Here is a 15,681-nt window from a genome sequence, read left to right as displayed (position 1 = left end):
CCAACACTGTCCAGTAGGCCACTTAGCTCTCTGACATGGATCTGGTGTTGACCTGGGTCTGAGGGATGGTCCATGGCCAGCCCAGCCTCAGTTTTATTCATCTTCAGCCTATTTCCTGGTGGTCTGCAGCATCCTTAGTGATTGCTCATTAAATGATTAACTCAAAGCTCAAACTAGGATGGGATATGGGAGGGTATCAGGTCCAGCCCATACTGGAGAACAAATCCCCTTTAAATACTCTCCAACAAATGCTAATCTTGTGTCTGTCAGGGATGGAAAGGGTGCCACCCACTGAAGCAAGCAACTATGACTTTGGACACTTGTAACTGATGGGAAGTTTTTTTTTTCCTTGAGTGGAGCTGAAGCCTGACACTGAATATACTCCCCACAGCTTTATTCTCCTCTCTGAGGTCAAGTAGAGCCCAAGTGGCACTTCTTATAGGGACTTAGGCCAAATAACGAAGGACACAGTGACTTCTCTGCAGCCTTCTTTGTGTCCACTTCTTTGGGAGGGGACAAAAAAAGAAAACCTTCCTAACAAACGACACTGTCCAAATGAGTAATTTATTGTCTTGCTAGTTAATGAGTTCCTCATCACTAAAGGTCATCTGACCTAATAAAACAAAAACAAGTGGAAGCAATCCCTTGATCTATGCAAAAAAAAAATAAGTTTTGGTGGACTGACCAGATTTTAGGATAGATCTTCAAAATATTGGTAATCCTTAGATCTAACAGGTTTACAGGAAGAGACTGGGTCACTGTTTTAAGACATATTGTAGAAAGGATTCTGGTTCAGGTAGGATTTGGACTCATGTACCCTCCAACTCTGAGAGACAGGGTCTCAGGTCTCAGAACAAGCATTTTTTCAATACATTTTTATTTCATTATCTATTTCCTAATTACATGTAAACGTTTTTAACAGAGTGAAGTGAGTTTTTTTCACTACATTTTATTTCTTTTGTTAAACATTTCCCAATTACACCTGAAAAAAATTTAGCATTCATTTAAAAAAAAGTCCCAAATTCTTCTCCCCCTCCTTGAGGAGGTAAGCAATTTCAAATTGATTATACATGTGAAGTCATGCAAAATATATTTCCATTTTAGCCATGTTGCAAAAGAAAAGACAGAGAAAAAAATTGAAACAAGAAAAACAAAGGAAGTTCTAAAAAAGTACACCTTAATCTGCATTCAGAGCTCATTAGCTTTCTTTACGGAGCTGGACAGCACTGTTTTATCAAGCATCCTTTGGAATTGTCTTGAGTCAGTCTGGATCAGAGTAGCCAAATCTTTTACAGTTGATCGTTTTTCCAGTACTGCTATCACTGTGTACGGTGTTCTGGCTCCTGCTCACTTCATTCTGCATCAACTCATATGTTTTTTTCTGAAACCATCCTGCTCAACATTCCTTGTAGTACAATAATATTCCATCACAATCATATACCACAACTTGCTCAGACATTCCCCAATGGATGGGCATTCTTTTGATTTCCAATTCTTTGAGACCACCAAAAGAGATGTTATAAATATTTTTGTACAAATGGGTCCTTTTTCCTTTTCTTTGATCTCCTCGGGATATATACTTTGTAATGGTATTGTGATTCAAAGAATATGCACAGTTTATAACCCTTTGGATGTAGTTGTTCTCTAGAATGGTTAAACCAGTTCATCTCCACCAACAATGCATGAGTGTCTCAATTTTTCTACATCCCCTCCATCATTTGTCCTTTCTCTTTTCTGTCAAGTTAGCCAATCTGATAGGTGTGAGGTGTGATACCTCTGAATTGTTTTAATTTGCATTTCTTTAAGCAGTAGTGATTTAGAGCATTTTTTTATATGACTATTGATAGCTTTGATCTCTTCTTCTGGAAACTGCCCGGAATGAGCATTTATTAAATGACTATTTGCCAGATTTTGTACTGAGTTTTTCAAATACTGTCTTGTTTGACCCTACAAGAAACCTGTGAGATAGATGCTATGATCCCCATTTGACAATTGATGATATTGGGCAGACAGAGGTGAAATGACTTGAACAGGGTGACACAGTTAGTGTCTGAAGTTGGATTGGAATTCAGTTCTTCCTGACTCCAACCCCACTCTCTATGCGCTGAGCCACCAATTTGCCTCAGTAAAATTCAAGAAGTGAACCTTGTCTAAGGACACACAATTCATTGGTGTCACAGAAAGGATTAGAACCCACATCTCTTGACTTCCTGTCCAAAGTTCACAGCTAATAGAGAGATCTTAAAAAGTTAGTCATGAGACTGACCTTGAAGAATCCTCCAGGGGACTGTTGGAGTATTTAATATTCATGACCTAGAGACTGCATGTCCCTTTACTACACACTGCTTCCTATCCAAACCAAGATGCCAAAGGTGTTGGTCTAAAGTTCTACTGCCGTTCTCACTCTCCCATCCAAAGACCTGCACCCCCTCTAAGAAAATATCCTCCCCTCTCCAAAAAATAACCTATCAATAACAAAATTATAAAACTGGAATCAAGTGGAGAGAAAGTGTTCCCCTGATGAATGATTTAAATAAACCTATTAATTATCTGAGGCTTACCGTGCCTGTGTGTGGCAGTGGCAGCCTCTAAATAATGTAGGTTTGGAAGCCTCAGCATCTATTACATTTAATTACTTTTCCCCTGTGGCGTTCATGATAAAGACATGGCAATAAACAAGCCCAGGTCCCCCCTAAACCCATATTCCAAAGGTGACTCTCAGCGCCAAGCCGGGGAAGGAGCCTGAGCCCCTACTGCCTGGGAGTGATTCAGCATGGTTTCCACTGAGCAAGGAAGGTGGAAGGGCAGGTCTGGCAGGGAAAGGTGAGGGGTCAGAGAGATGATGGGACTTAGCTTCGGACAATGGCACCTTCGGAAGCTGGCATCACAACTGAGAGCTTCATCAAAATATCTTTTTTTCCTCTCTGATAACCTTCATTCCAAGGGATGTCTCTGAAGGGCAGCTGGGTTCCTTGGCTCTACTCATGTGTTTCTCAGGGGCACTGTCCCTCTTCTTGGAATTTCACAAGTCTTTCACCAGATGTTTATATTTATATTTCTTCTTTAATGAGCAAATGTATGAAATCAATTAAAGAGCTAACCAACTTCTTTGTTCTCCTTTCATTATTCCTTTCAGTCAAACATAAACCCCAGAAAGCCCTGCCCCCCCAAACTGCAAAAAGCATATATTCCTCCATCACCTTCCAAAGGAACACAAACTCTTCAGCCTTTATTGCGTCCCAGCTTATGTCCCATCACTCCAGGTTAACCTTCCCCATGCCCTTACCTCCCAAACTGGACTATTTAGCCTCCATAGGCATGCCCTGCACTCTCCCACACAAAGATCTCCCTATTCCCCACCCTCCTCAGTTTTTAGCCTCCCCCCTAATATTCCTTCAATTGGGTTTTATATTTTCTCCTTATAGATCTTATATCTAGTTATCTATGTATATGTCATAACTTCACTGACAGAGTGTGAGGTTTCTGAGGCCAGAGACTCTCACTTTTGTCTCCATATTTTGTCCTGGTCAATAGTAGATGCCTAACCAGCACTTGTTACCTTGCAGTGAATCCTGCCTCTGTCAGTTACTCTGTGGTCTTGGGCAAATCTGTTTCCATCTCTGAGCCTCAGTTTTCTTAGCTACAAAATGAAAGTGTTAGACTAGATGATTTCTTGGGTCTCTTCTACCTATAAATTGATCAATTCTATAATTAGTGATTCTGGCACTTATAACCTACCTGATGTAGGGCAAGTTGCTACCATCTCTGGGCTTGTTTCTTCATCTTAAAATGAGTGGTGTGGAGGAGAGGGATGGCTCATGTTGATGTAGAATACCACAAATTAACATTATCTATGTTGTGTCATATGTTTAGTTATTTTTGTTAAACATTTCCCAATTACATTTTAATCTAGCCACCAGGATCTTTGCAAGTTTGACACCTCTGGCACTCCAGAAGGGCCTCTGAAGCCCCCTGTATGATTCTGTGATTCACAACAGCTACTCCCTCCCCAACAGAAAGGGCTTCCTGAGGAAATAGGGGGCTTCCTCTCCTTAAAGGTCTCCAAGCAGAGGTTGAATCATCACTTGTCTAAGACTCTTCAGAGGATTCCTCTGGACAAGATACCCCTGGAAGGTCTCTTCATTTCAAGGTTCTATGCCTCATGGGATCACCAGATGCTAGACTGAGAGCTGGGAGAGACCTATAGGAGGCAGCTAGGTGGCCCAGATTTTACAGCATGAGACTTGGGGTCAAGAAGAGCTGAATCCAAGAGCTAGTATGAATACATACTAGCTGTGGGACCCTGGGAAATATCTCAGAACTTCCCTCAGCCTCAATTTCCTAATCTATAAATATAGATCATCACCATCATCACCATCATTATCATCATCATCATCACCATCACCATCACCATCATCATCATCATCATTATCATCACCATCATCACCATCATCATCATCACCATCATCATCATCACCATCACCATCACCATCATCATCATCATCATCATCATCATCATCATCATCACTATCATCATCATCATCACCACCATCATCATCATCATCCATCTCCTAGAGTTGTGAGCATCAAAAGAGGTTACTTGTGCTTTGTTCACCTTAAAGTGCCATGTAAATGCCAGCTATTGTCGTTATTACAAAGGGGGAAACTGAGGCCTAGAGAGATTAAAATGGCTTGCCCAGCATTACATAACAGAGGTAATGAGTGTCTGAGGTAGGATTCGACCCCAGGCTCTCTGACTCCATAGCCCACCCTGCTGCCTGGTCTCTAACCTTGTCTCTGCTTCTACCCCAATACAAGGGTTCTGAAGACATGCTTTCAGACAGTTTCCCTGACCACTCTGCCTTCCATGAGTCCCCTCCTCTAGCAGCACTTCTTGTGGGAACCCCTCAGGGCTAGTTCCTACCCTCCAAGTCTACTCCTGGCTAGGTCGCCATCCCCTAAGTGACCCCGCCCAGTCACCCATAAGGGGTCTCAGGAGTCCCAAACGATCCACTGACTCATGACCCACCGAGACACTTAGGCCCCAAGATTTCTACTAAACTTTCCTCCCCATGAAAATGCATTGCTTAAACACACAAACACACACACACACACACACACACACACACACACACATCCTACAGACTCACTTGAATATATATTGTATAAAAAGAATGGGTGTCAGCGCAAAGCTGTCGGGAGGAATGAAAATGCATTACCCCTGACAGAGGAGCTGGGATCGCAGCTGAAGCCCTAGAAACTGTTCTCTGCAAACACTGAGCCCACGACCCTCACACCACTCCTCAGCAAACTAAGGGGACAGATGGAAAGGATTGGGAGATCTAATGCATGAGAAATGAAATTACTAAGAAGGGGACTGGGAGAGCGGGGATCAGTGGGGAGTGTCTGGGGAAAACAACACTGACAGCTTTATGTATATTTAGAAGGAAAGCAAGAGGAAAAATCCAGAATGGCCCAGTGCCCAAAAAAGTGCCTGGAGCTGCTTTAATGAATAGCAAAGGAGACACACTGGTGAAAACATTCCAACGTGGGCCCCTTCCCAGTGAAGACAGCAGACAAAGCAAAAGAAATATGTTTGGAAAAGGTGGCTCCGACTTCTTTGAAGGGTGTCTTAGATTCCCTAAGATTCCTTAAGACAAGAATCCCATCCCTCTGTCTGTCTGTCTATCATTCAATAAGTAGGGGGCAGATGGGCAATAAGGGTGAGAGAGCCGTGAGGCTGAATCAGGAGCCTGTTTGAAATCCCAGCTCTGTGCCTACCTTGCTTGGGCAAATGGCAGGAAATAGAAGAGGGACATGGAGGCTATGGTGGCAAATGGTGTGTCTGGGCCTGGACAAAGGCCTGCACACCACTGAAAGGCTCCACTCATAGACTCACTCACTACATGACTATGGGCAAGTTACTTCCTTTCACTGTGCCTCAGTTTCCTCAGCCTTCAAATGCAGAGAATACTGCACAGGGGCATTATGAAGGCTTGTTTTTGTCAACTGTATTTCACACATGAGGCAGTGAAAGGAACCCCAGCTTAGGAGACTCAGAGGACCAGATATTCAGAGGTGAAACAGACCTTAGAAAGCCTCTAGTCTAAACCCCGCAACTTGGAGAGGCCCAGAGAAATAAAAATAACTTGTCCAAGGTCATAACATCATAAGTTTAGCGCTGAAAGGGTTGGCTATAGGGGAAACTGAGGCTCAAAAAGATAAAGTCCCCAAGATCACACAAGAGAGAAGTAGCAGAGATGCTTAACTAGTGACCATGTAGTCTAACCCCTCCTCCTTTTACGGATGAGGAAATTGAGGCTCAGAGAGCTGAAGAGATTTTTCCCAAGACCACATAGGAGGTAAACATCAGAGGGCAGATCTGAGCCCAGCTCCTGCCTCCCATCATGGCTCTATCTGCTCCCCCAGGTTCAATGAACAAAAACTTGGCTCTGCCCTATATTCTTTGAGTCACCTTTGGAACATCATTCCTGTCTCTGGCCCTGTTTGTTCTTTTGAAAGTAAGGCAAATGGCATAGGTAACCTCTAAGATCCCTTGGAGATGTGACCTCCTCTCCCACCCTGACCTGATGTACCAGTCTTGGGCTAGGTCCTGACATGGTGTAGCCCATATCCCCTTGCTGGGAGTCTTCACTAATCCTCAGTGGGCCTCAGTTTCCTCATTTGTAAAGGGAGGCTTCTGGCCCACATGATCTCTAGGGCTTCTTGTCTCCATCAACCAACAGACATTTATTTAGTTTCTTGATTTTCTTTTTAATTTCTTAAATCCTCAACCACCAAACACCAAACCAAATGAGCATTTCTGTAGAACAGAAGAATTAGGCTGTACCTGAAACTGTGAATCTGTGCTATGTTCACCTTGATTTTCCATTCAAGTAGGTAATAAAATCAATGGACTTTCAAGGCTGGCCTGCTTGGCTGCATTTCCTTGTGGACTTCTGCTTCTCTTCAGTTTCTTTTTCCTTTTTGTTGGGGGGGGCAGAGGATCTCCAGCTTCATCCCTCTTCCTCTTCTAATTTCCCCTTCCAAATTGAAAAATAAAAATCTTCCTTTTATTCATTAAGGACCCACTATGTGCCAGGTCAAGCTAGGTGCTGGAGATATAAATACAAAGAATGAACCAATCACTATTTACAAAGACATGTATGTGCGTGTGTGCCTGTGTGTGTGTGTGTGTGTGTGTGTGTGAGTGAAAGAGAGAGAGAGAGAGAGAGTTCATAGCAATAGGAAACCCCTTTTTTCATAGGACTAGTAAAGTGGGAACATTTTCTAGATTGCCTAATAAGGAAGAGGGGGTAGAGATGTTATGGAAGCTAACTTTAATCACACCAATCCAGCAAGATGCTGACAAGGGAGGAGGAGGTATTACTACCCAGTCTCTGGGTTTATTAGCCCTGGGATATTTGCTAGAACTGTGCCAATCAAACTGGTTTTCCCTATTCATGCCTCAGAAACGTATGTCTCATTCTAGCTCTTGAGACCATGAGAAAGTAGGTAGCAGCGAACATTTGAATGAAGTCAATCACAAATCTCTATGACTCCATGTTCCACATTCATACACTTGTGAAGTCAGGTGATCATCTTCTCCTGGGATGGAGATTGTAGGGTCCGATGTCAAACAATCCATGAAAAGCTCATGGACACCCAATTTCTGAGAATGTCAGCACCAGGTAGTGACCACCTTTCTTGATGTTCAAGTTGAAGTAAGGGAAGGTAAACTGTATGAGGTCTCTTGAGCATGGAATTCTGCTACCCATGGGGCACCCTGAGACATCTCTCAGTAGCCCTGCCTGTGATAACATCCTGTACTTTGCAAGCAAAGATAAAGGCATGAATTTGCTACCATGCACAGAGTTTTCAAGTTTTGGGTGTGGGGTGCCCTGAGGTATTCACTCGATCATCCAATTCTCTTTGGAATTAAATCTAAAAGATTTACAAGAGGGAGGGAGGGGGAGGGAGAGAGAGAGAGAGAGAGAGAGAGAGAGAGAGAGAGAGAGAGAGAGAGAGAGAGATAAGAGAGGAGAGAGGGAAAGGGAGGGGGAGAGAGAGAGGCAGAGAGACAGAGACACAAAGAAAGAGAGACAGAGACAGACAGAGATAAGAGGAGAGAGGGAAAGAGGGGGAGAGAGGGAGAGGAGAGACAGAGGGAAAGAAGGAGAGGACAGACGGGGGAGCAAGGTAGGGAGGGGGAGAGATAGAGATAGAAGAGAAAGACAGAGACAAAGACAGAAAGAGAAGAGAGAGAGAACCAGAGAGAGAGAGAAAGAATGAGAAGAGAGACAGAGAAAAAGAAGAGAGGAGAGAGGGGGAGAGAGATGAGAAGGGGAGAGAGATGAGAAGGAGAGAGAAGCGCAGAAATCAAGGATAGTATCTATGGCAATTTAGGTAAATTCTATGCAACAAACATTTATTAATCAATAAACAAGCATTTATCAATCAATCAACGATCATTCATTAATCACTTGCTATGTGCTGGTACTAGAGAAGGAAATGATGAACCAGTCTAGTATCTTTGCTAAGAAAACCCCAGATGGGTCAGGGAGAGTGGGACATAGCTGAAACAACTGAATGACAACCAAACTCTTCCAGGTGTTGGACACACAAGGACAAGAAAGGAACCACGTCTGTTCTCATGGACCTAACATTTCAGTACAATAGCAAGGCTGACCATACATGCTGGGGGCTCTGTGAGGCGGAGGTGAGGCAGGTGGGGCCCCAGACCTGGGAGAGCACTGTACCGAGTCAGGGGATGGAGTGCAGTATACAGGGAACTGAGCAGGTCAGGCTGCCTAGCCTGTGGAGGGTGTGAAAAGGGGGAGGAATACAAAATCAGCCCAAAAGGTGAGGATGATGAGGCTGCCACATCTAATGGAAGCAGCTCTAATGGAAAGAGGGCCTGAGGAGTCCAAAGTGTCTTCTTTCTTTATCTCACTGGAAGCACATAACAGGTAGTGCATGGAGGCAGTTTTATTATTTCCATCTTTCGTATTGTGCCATAACAGACCCAGAAGGGATCTTAGAAGTGGTCCAATACAATCTCTCATTTTATAGGTGAGGAAACTGGGGTCAGCCAGAGGGGCAGTGACTTGTCCAAGGTCCTGCTGGTGGTGAGGAGCAGATTTAGGGTTCAAACCATCATCCCCTCATTTCAAGCTTAGCTCCCTTGTGATCACAACGCTCAGGGGAAGAACATGGAACTCGGTGAGGCAAAGGGACCTGGCTAGGAGTATACAGTCATATCTACACAGAAGGGACTTAGACACCATCAAGTCCAGATGGTGGACTATAGCTGAGGAAACTTTACAGAGCAGGAAACTGAGTCTCAGGGAGCTTATGACTTGTCTACACTCACACAACTTGCAAGTGTCTCAGGAAGGATTGGAAGCCAGGTTTTCTTATCTCTAAGTTCAGTGTTTTATCCATTATACCATGTTATCCTAAGCAGTACTTAAGTGACCCCGATGAGATTGGACTCCAGGACCTCTAATTCCCAATTCTGTGTTCCTTATACTACTATGGCTGCTTGGGAATGGTGCTAACAAGCTCATATGGGCATGAATCCCAAAATATTGTCCTCATTGGAGCAGTGGTGGCACAAGGGAAGGATCCTTGCATGGGGATCAAAGGACCTGAGCTCAAATCTCACCTCTGACACTTACTCCTTGTGTAACCATGGGCAAGTCACTTAACCTTTCTGGGCCTCGGTTTTCTCATCTGCACAATGAGGATAATAATAGTATCTACCTCATAGAGTTCTTATGAGAATTGGATGAGGTAATATGAGTAAAGTGCTTTCGAAACGTTGAATCACTATGAATGATCAATGTTATTATCATCACCATGATTGCTGCTATTATTATTATTATTATAACGTGTTAATAGACCAGTGGGCCACAGGGTCTTTGCTAAAGTTCTGGGTCTCTCAGTCACAATCTGCTATCTTTTTGCTTGTTTGTTTTTGCTAGGCAATGAGGTTAAGTGACTTGCCCAGGGTCACACAGCTAGTAAATATCAAGTGGCTGGTCTGAGACCACATTTGAACTCAGGTCCTCCTGACTTCAGGGCTGGAGCTCTAGCCACTGTGCCACATAGCTGCTCCTCTGCTATCTTTTAACATACAGATTTCTGTCTAAGTTGACATTTCAACAGAAAGAGCAGTGCAAATAGTCTCCAAATCTATAAACCTCCTAACCCTAACTTTTACAGACATGGACAGCAGATTTCCAGTTCTCTCTTACTAATTCCTAAATACTATTTGCTTCAGCTGGAAAATTCAGCAATAATTACAAAAATTCTAGAGTCCTGATCTGTGATAGATAGATAGATAGATAGATAGATAGATGATAGATAGATAGATGATGGATGGATGAATGAATAGAATAATTTTTCTTCATTAAGAAATGGCCATAATACTTTGATGATTTGGACTCTCTGACCTTCACTGAACCCAAAAAATTCTGACCTGAATTTTTATTTAAATGAAGGTCTCAGCCTCAGTCTTTTAAGTTGACAACTCTCTCCCAGCTAGGCCTCCTGAGGGCTTCCTAAAAGGAAATGAACTCGTGGGACTGAAAATATAATATGTTGTGCAGATTTTTTTTTCTACATGAAAGTACCAAGTTCAGAGTTTTAATATACACAGTATTAATCACAAAACATACCAATTTTTGTTTAAAAAATATTTTTCCCAAAAATGAAAGTAAATGAAAAATATTTCATTATTATGATCATTCCATTCTGAACTGAATTTTTATTAATGGAAATAGGATGAACTTAACACATCTAGTGAACTTTGTCTCTTAACTTGCCCATTGTCAAATATGGTCACAAATGTGTTTTTCCCCCTTGGGAGAGCCTGCTAGGCTTTTCAGAATATGCTGAATTCCTACTTATCTCCTATATGGACAAGATAAGAGGGCACACTGCTTACATAAAAGTTGAGAGATCACAGAATGAGAGCTGGAAGTCACTTCAGAGGTGATTTAGCCCAAACCCTTTATTTTACAGATGATAAAACTGAGGCCCAGGGAAGTCAGAGGATTATGGGTTTAAAGTTGTAAGTCACAGCAGAAGTCTTCCAGTCCAAACCCATCATCTTACACATTAGGAAACTGAGCTTAAGGAAAGGCACAGGATCATAGCATAGGTTTAGAGATCTAAGGCACCACATAAGATTCCAAGAGGAAGAGTTGAGGAGGGAAATTATTAGAGAAAAGGAGAAAATCAACCTCACAGAAGAAGAAAAGATAAAGATGAGGAGACATTGAATATAGCTGCAAGAGCTTCAATCCAACAAGTTCAAAAGAGCTTTTGATGCTGCAAAAAAATAGAAATAGAAAAAAGGTAATGATATTAACCTTGATAATCACCATTTCCTATAAATCAACTATTGTAAACTAGTTGATACAAAAAGAGGCCAGATAATCACAAAAACTGCCTTAGCTAAGAAACACTTGACCTCCTTGCCAAGTAGGAAGAGATGACAGTTAAGAGCAACGTTGATTTAAAATAAAAACTCATTTATACGACACTGCAGTGTCGATGGTGGAAGACTGGGAGCAGCATTACTTATGATTTAGCACAAAATAGGAGAAGTGAGAACCATTCTCCAGAGAGCTTGAGACCCAAATAAGCCATAACAACTCAAGAACATATTCTTGGATGAAACTGGTAGGAAGAGAATGAAGAGATTGGAAATGGAAGAGATCTAAGAAGATTTCTGCATCATCAGGAACAATGCAGTTATCTCATCTGGACCCCGACACCTCAATTTCTGCTGCAAAAAAAGTAGAAGCAGCATTTAGTAAGTATAATGGGGGAAAGGAGCTGGACCAGACAAAGCAGATACCATTGGAAACCATGATGGAGAAGGTATAATCTAGAAGGCATGGGAAGAACTTTCAGAAAGCATCTAAAGCAGGCAAAGATATGCAAAAAGTGAATGTAAAAAGAAAAAGTAAGAATATTTTGATATAAGAAAACAAACATTGACACATCAATAACTGTCGTCTCATCGGTCTTATAGCTCATCTCTGTAGGACTGATCTAAACACACAAACATATCAAGGGCATCCTTGATGAAAACAGGAGTTGGGACCAGACGTGTTTTTATTTTATTTTATTTTATTTTTTTGGCTAGGTAATTGGGGTGAAGTGACTTGCCCAGGGTCACACAACTATTAAGTGTCAAGTGTCTGAAGCCAGATTGGAACTCAGGTCTTCCTGACTCCAAGGCTGGAGCTCTATCCACTGCTCCACCTAGCTGCCCCCAGGAAGTATTTTGCAATGGATTCTCAACAACATACCCTACAACTTCGCAAAAACAATAAATCAATAAACACTAAAAGGTACAAAAAAGATAGGCTCACATTGCATCTGTTTCATAATTTCAAACAAAAACAAACCAATTCAAAAACAATTGACTCAGAAGAACAAAATAGAACATTAAATGTTCTTTTCCACCATGAAATCTCTTCTATAATACCAGAAAATCATGAGAGTTCTTTTTGATAAATATAATCATAAAGGCAAGTATCACAAATAATCCTCTGATCGCTAACGTCAATGAATCATCTGTTACAGACGATATCCTATACAGGATCCAAATGTAGAAGAGATTTTCCATATTGGCTGACACAGTTTCAGATGCTACTGTTTGTGAATGAAATCCATTATTATTTAAAAAAGACTGACCTAACAATCCAGAGGGGAAATACTAAATGGATGAAAAAAATTGCCTACTTCCCAGACTATGACATGTAGGTATATCATCAATCCATTGAGTTTATGTATCAATGTATTTATCAGGGCCAAAAACTATAGAGGGATAACGTGTTGGGTCCAGAATTCATTGGAGGTGGAGTGGGTAGGAAGAGAGCCAGATGGATTTCATTTGGGAAAATGGGCAGTGCTTTAGGCATCATGCACCGCTTCTTGGCATGAATAGTTATATTTTCCAGACAACTGTTTTCCTGATGATGCTGTACATTTAGGAATCTGTAAACAAAGGAGTCCTTGGAAAATGAGGTTTGTAGGACATTCCAAGAGCAATGGAGAGATGGCTGGTAGACACAACTAGGCTGCAATTGATTCTCAATGGCATACTAAGGAAGTGGTACCTGATTTAGTTTGGGCCATGGATCCCACTGGAAGCTTGGTGAAATCTATGGAACCCTTCTCAAAATCATGTTTATACATGTATTATATACACACATATGTGCATATATATATGTGTGTGTACATGTAATATATACATATGTTTTATATATATATATATATATTCATAAATGAAGGAAATGCAAATTTTAAGTTAGATGTTAGTGAAAATAAAGATGTATTTTTCTCATCCATATTCATGAGCCCCTTAAAAACCATGCATGGACTCCAGGTTATGAACCTTTCTCCAAGAAAGAAGTTATTGTTCTTGTTGTTGTTTTTCCTTTGTTCTCAAGAGGACTAATGACCTCAGGAGGGAGATGTCTTGACTTGCAAGTGAATTGAATTTAAGTGAGGGAGAACTGCGCAAAGTCATCAGCCTCACTCTCTCCTCCAAAGTCATCTGAGTTCAGTGGCAAGACACAGGTCAGGACAACTGGAGATAGCCCTAGATGCAGTGGGAGACCTTGGCCTTTTTAAGCTAAGGATGTGACTGAGCAAGTGGACAGAATCACCATGATGATGAGCTACTTCTATACCAAGAGAAAGGGAATAACAGGTGAAGTGCCTGAGAGTTGCCTTGGTGCCCATGAAATATGAATGGACTGAAAGACATCAAGCACATTACTCCCTCTAGAAGAGCAACGAGTTGTGGGTGAACATGAGAATACGCATGGGCTGTGGATTACCCCAGTGGAGGCAACAGTCGCTTCATGGCACTCACAGGACCATTGCTATTTTAAAGAAGAGCTGGAGTGGACAGGCCATTTCACCTTAAGGGATCTAAATTTGCTCATCTACAGAAAGAAAGGGATTGAATTAAATCTTTGGAATCTTTTTGAATCTAAGATCTTTTCCCGATCTAAGCCCAATGATTCGAGGTGAAACACAAGACTTGGGACAGTCACACATACTCTTAAAACCCAAACACACTTCCAGTCTATTGGAAAGCCCATCTGTCAATGTACGCTCTAGTCAAGCAAGCATTGATCAAGGAGTCACAAAGCCCCGCCTTCCAGTTTTCGGCCACAATGCCTCAGTTTCCTAGTCTTTGAAACAGGGGAACCAGCACTTGTACTGCTTCTTTCATAGGGTTCTTTGTGGGGAAAGCCTTAATAAACTGTGGTTCACTACATAAATATTAGTTGTTTTTATAATCATAATTATCCTTCTCTAATGGCCTAATCAAGGCAGAAGTCTTTGCTTTGGGAAACTAACAATTAGTTTTGCTAAGAGAAGTGTAAACAGATGACTACGAGTGACTTTGCTAAATCATCTTTTCAGTAGTAGACATTAGTCAGACTTTATGTGATGCCATATACAAAACACGTACCTATGGCCATATACATGTGTTTGCTATCTAAATAGAGATAGTAATGAGATCAGCTTTGAGTGATATGCAAAATCTCTCCCTCAGGGAATCCAGAAAAGGAGCTTTTTATGGTATTCTGTGCACGGTTGAATAAACCCAAGTGTTTACACAAGATTTTTTTCCCCTAATTCTTTCCCTAAAGAGCATGAGACTGAGCATCTGATGATAAATATTTATTTAAGATTTTTTTCCAGACGTCAGTGTGATAAACTGAACTTTGACATAATCAATAAAGCCAAAAGGATCAGTTAATCTACATTAGGACCTTCTGAAGATATTTCAGCAGTGGCCATGATTCTAAAGGGCTGAGGGGACTTAAAAGGATTGACCCAATTAAGCACATAGCCCATGCACTTAATAAATCCTACCATGGCTTTCAAGGCTACATGGAAAGCAAAGGGATAGATGCTGCGAGAATGCATGCATGGTTGCCACTGCTACACAATTTGAAAGCGCTTGAAGACATTCAGCAAAAGCTGATGAAGGATCAGAGAAAAGTCACCCTAATTCAGAAGGGAAGCACAATGGTGCTGTTGTCTTTTATATCTAGCAAGGAACCTATCGATCACCAAGTCTACTCTCCTTTCTTTACAGACAAGGAAACTGAGGTGAGATGAGGGGAAGGAATTAGCCTCAGGATGCATAGGGTCTTGGTGGCAGATTCAGATTTTCTGGTTGTTTTTAAGTTGATTCATCTGTGAAATCTCATAGTAGGAAGAAAAAAAATCACTGGGGCTCTCAGCTAATTTGTTGAGGCTCCTCTGTATATGTGAATTGAGTCTAAGATGAAGTTGGGTTTTTTTTTTGTCTCACTGTTTATTCATACATTGAAGTGATAATATACTAGAACCCCAGATGCTGTTCAAATGAAATTTTGTCCAGTCATACTTTACTGATATTGTACTTGGGAAATAGATACATCCCAATTCAAGTGTAAAACTTTATATTTATCCTTATTATATTTCATCTTGTCAGATCTGGCCCATTATTCTTGTGCATCAACATCTTTTTGGATCGATACAAAATGTCAACTGTTGCTCCCAATTTCCCATCACCTAAAAATTAGATCAGGATGATCTATCTATCTATCTATCTATCTATCTATCTATCTATCTATCTATCTATCTATCTAT

The 15,681-nt window shown here is 41.4% G+C and overlaps 1 protein-coding gene across 1 annotated transcript in view; it reads right to left on the bottom strand.

Moving 5' to 3' along the window:
* Positions 1 to 15,681, bottom strand: part of TAFA5 (TAFA chemokine like family member 5) — a 562,766-nt gene that overhangs the window by 401,521 nt on the left and 145,564 nt on the right. The gene's annotated exons all lie outside the window — the stretch shown is intronic.

The sequence above is a fragment of the Vombatus ursinus genome, unplaced genomic scaffold (genome assembly GCF_900497805.2).
Source record: "Vombatus ursinus unplaced genomic scaffold, bare-nosed wombat genome assembly UNPS02010394.1, whole genome shotgun sequence".
Taxonomy (NCBI): Eukaryota; Metazoa; Chordata; class Mammalia; order Diprotodontia; family Vombatidae; genus Vombatus; species Vombatus ursinus.
This window is presented reverse-complemented; position numbering and strand designations above follow the sequence as displayed.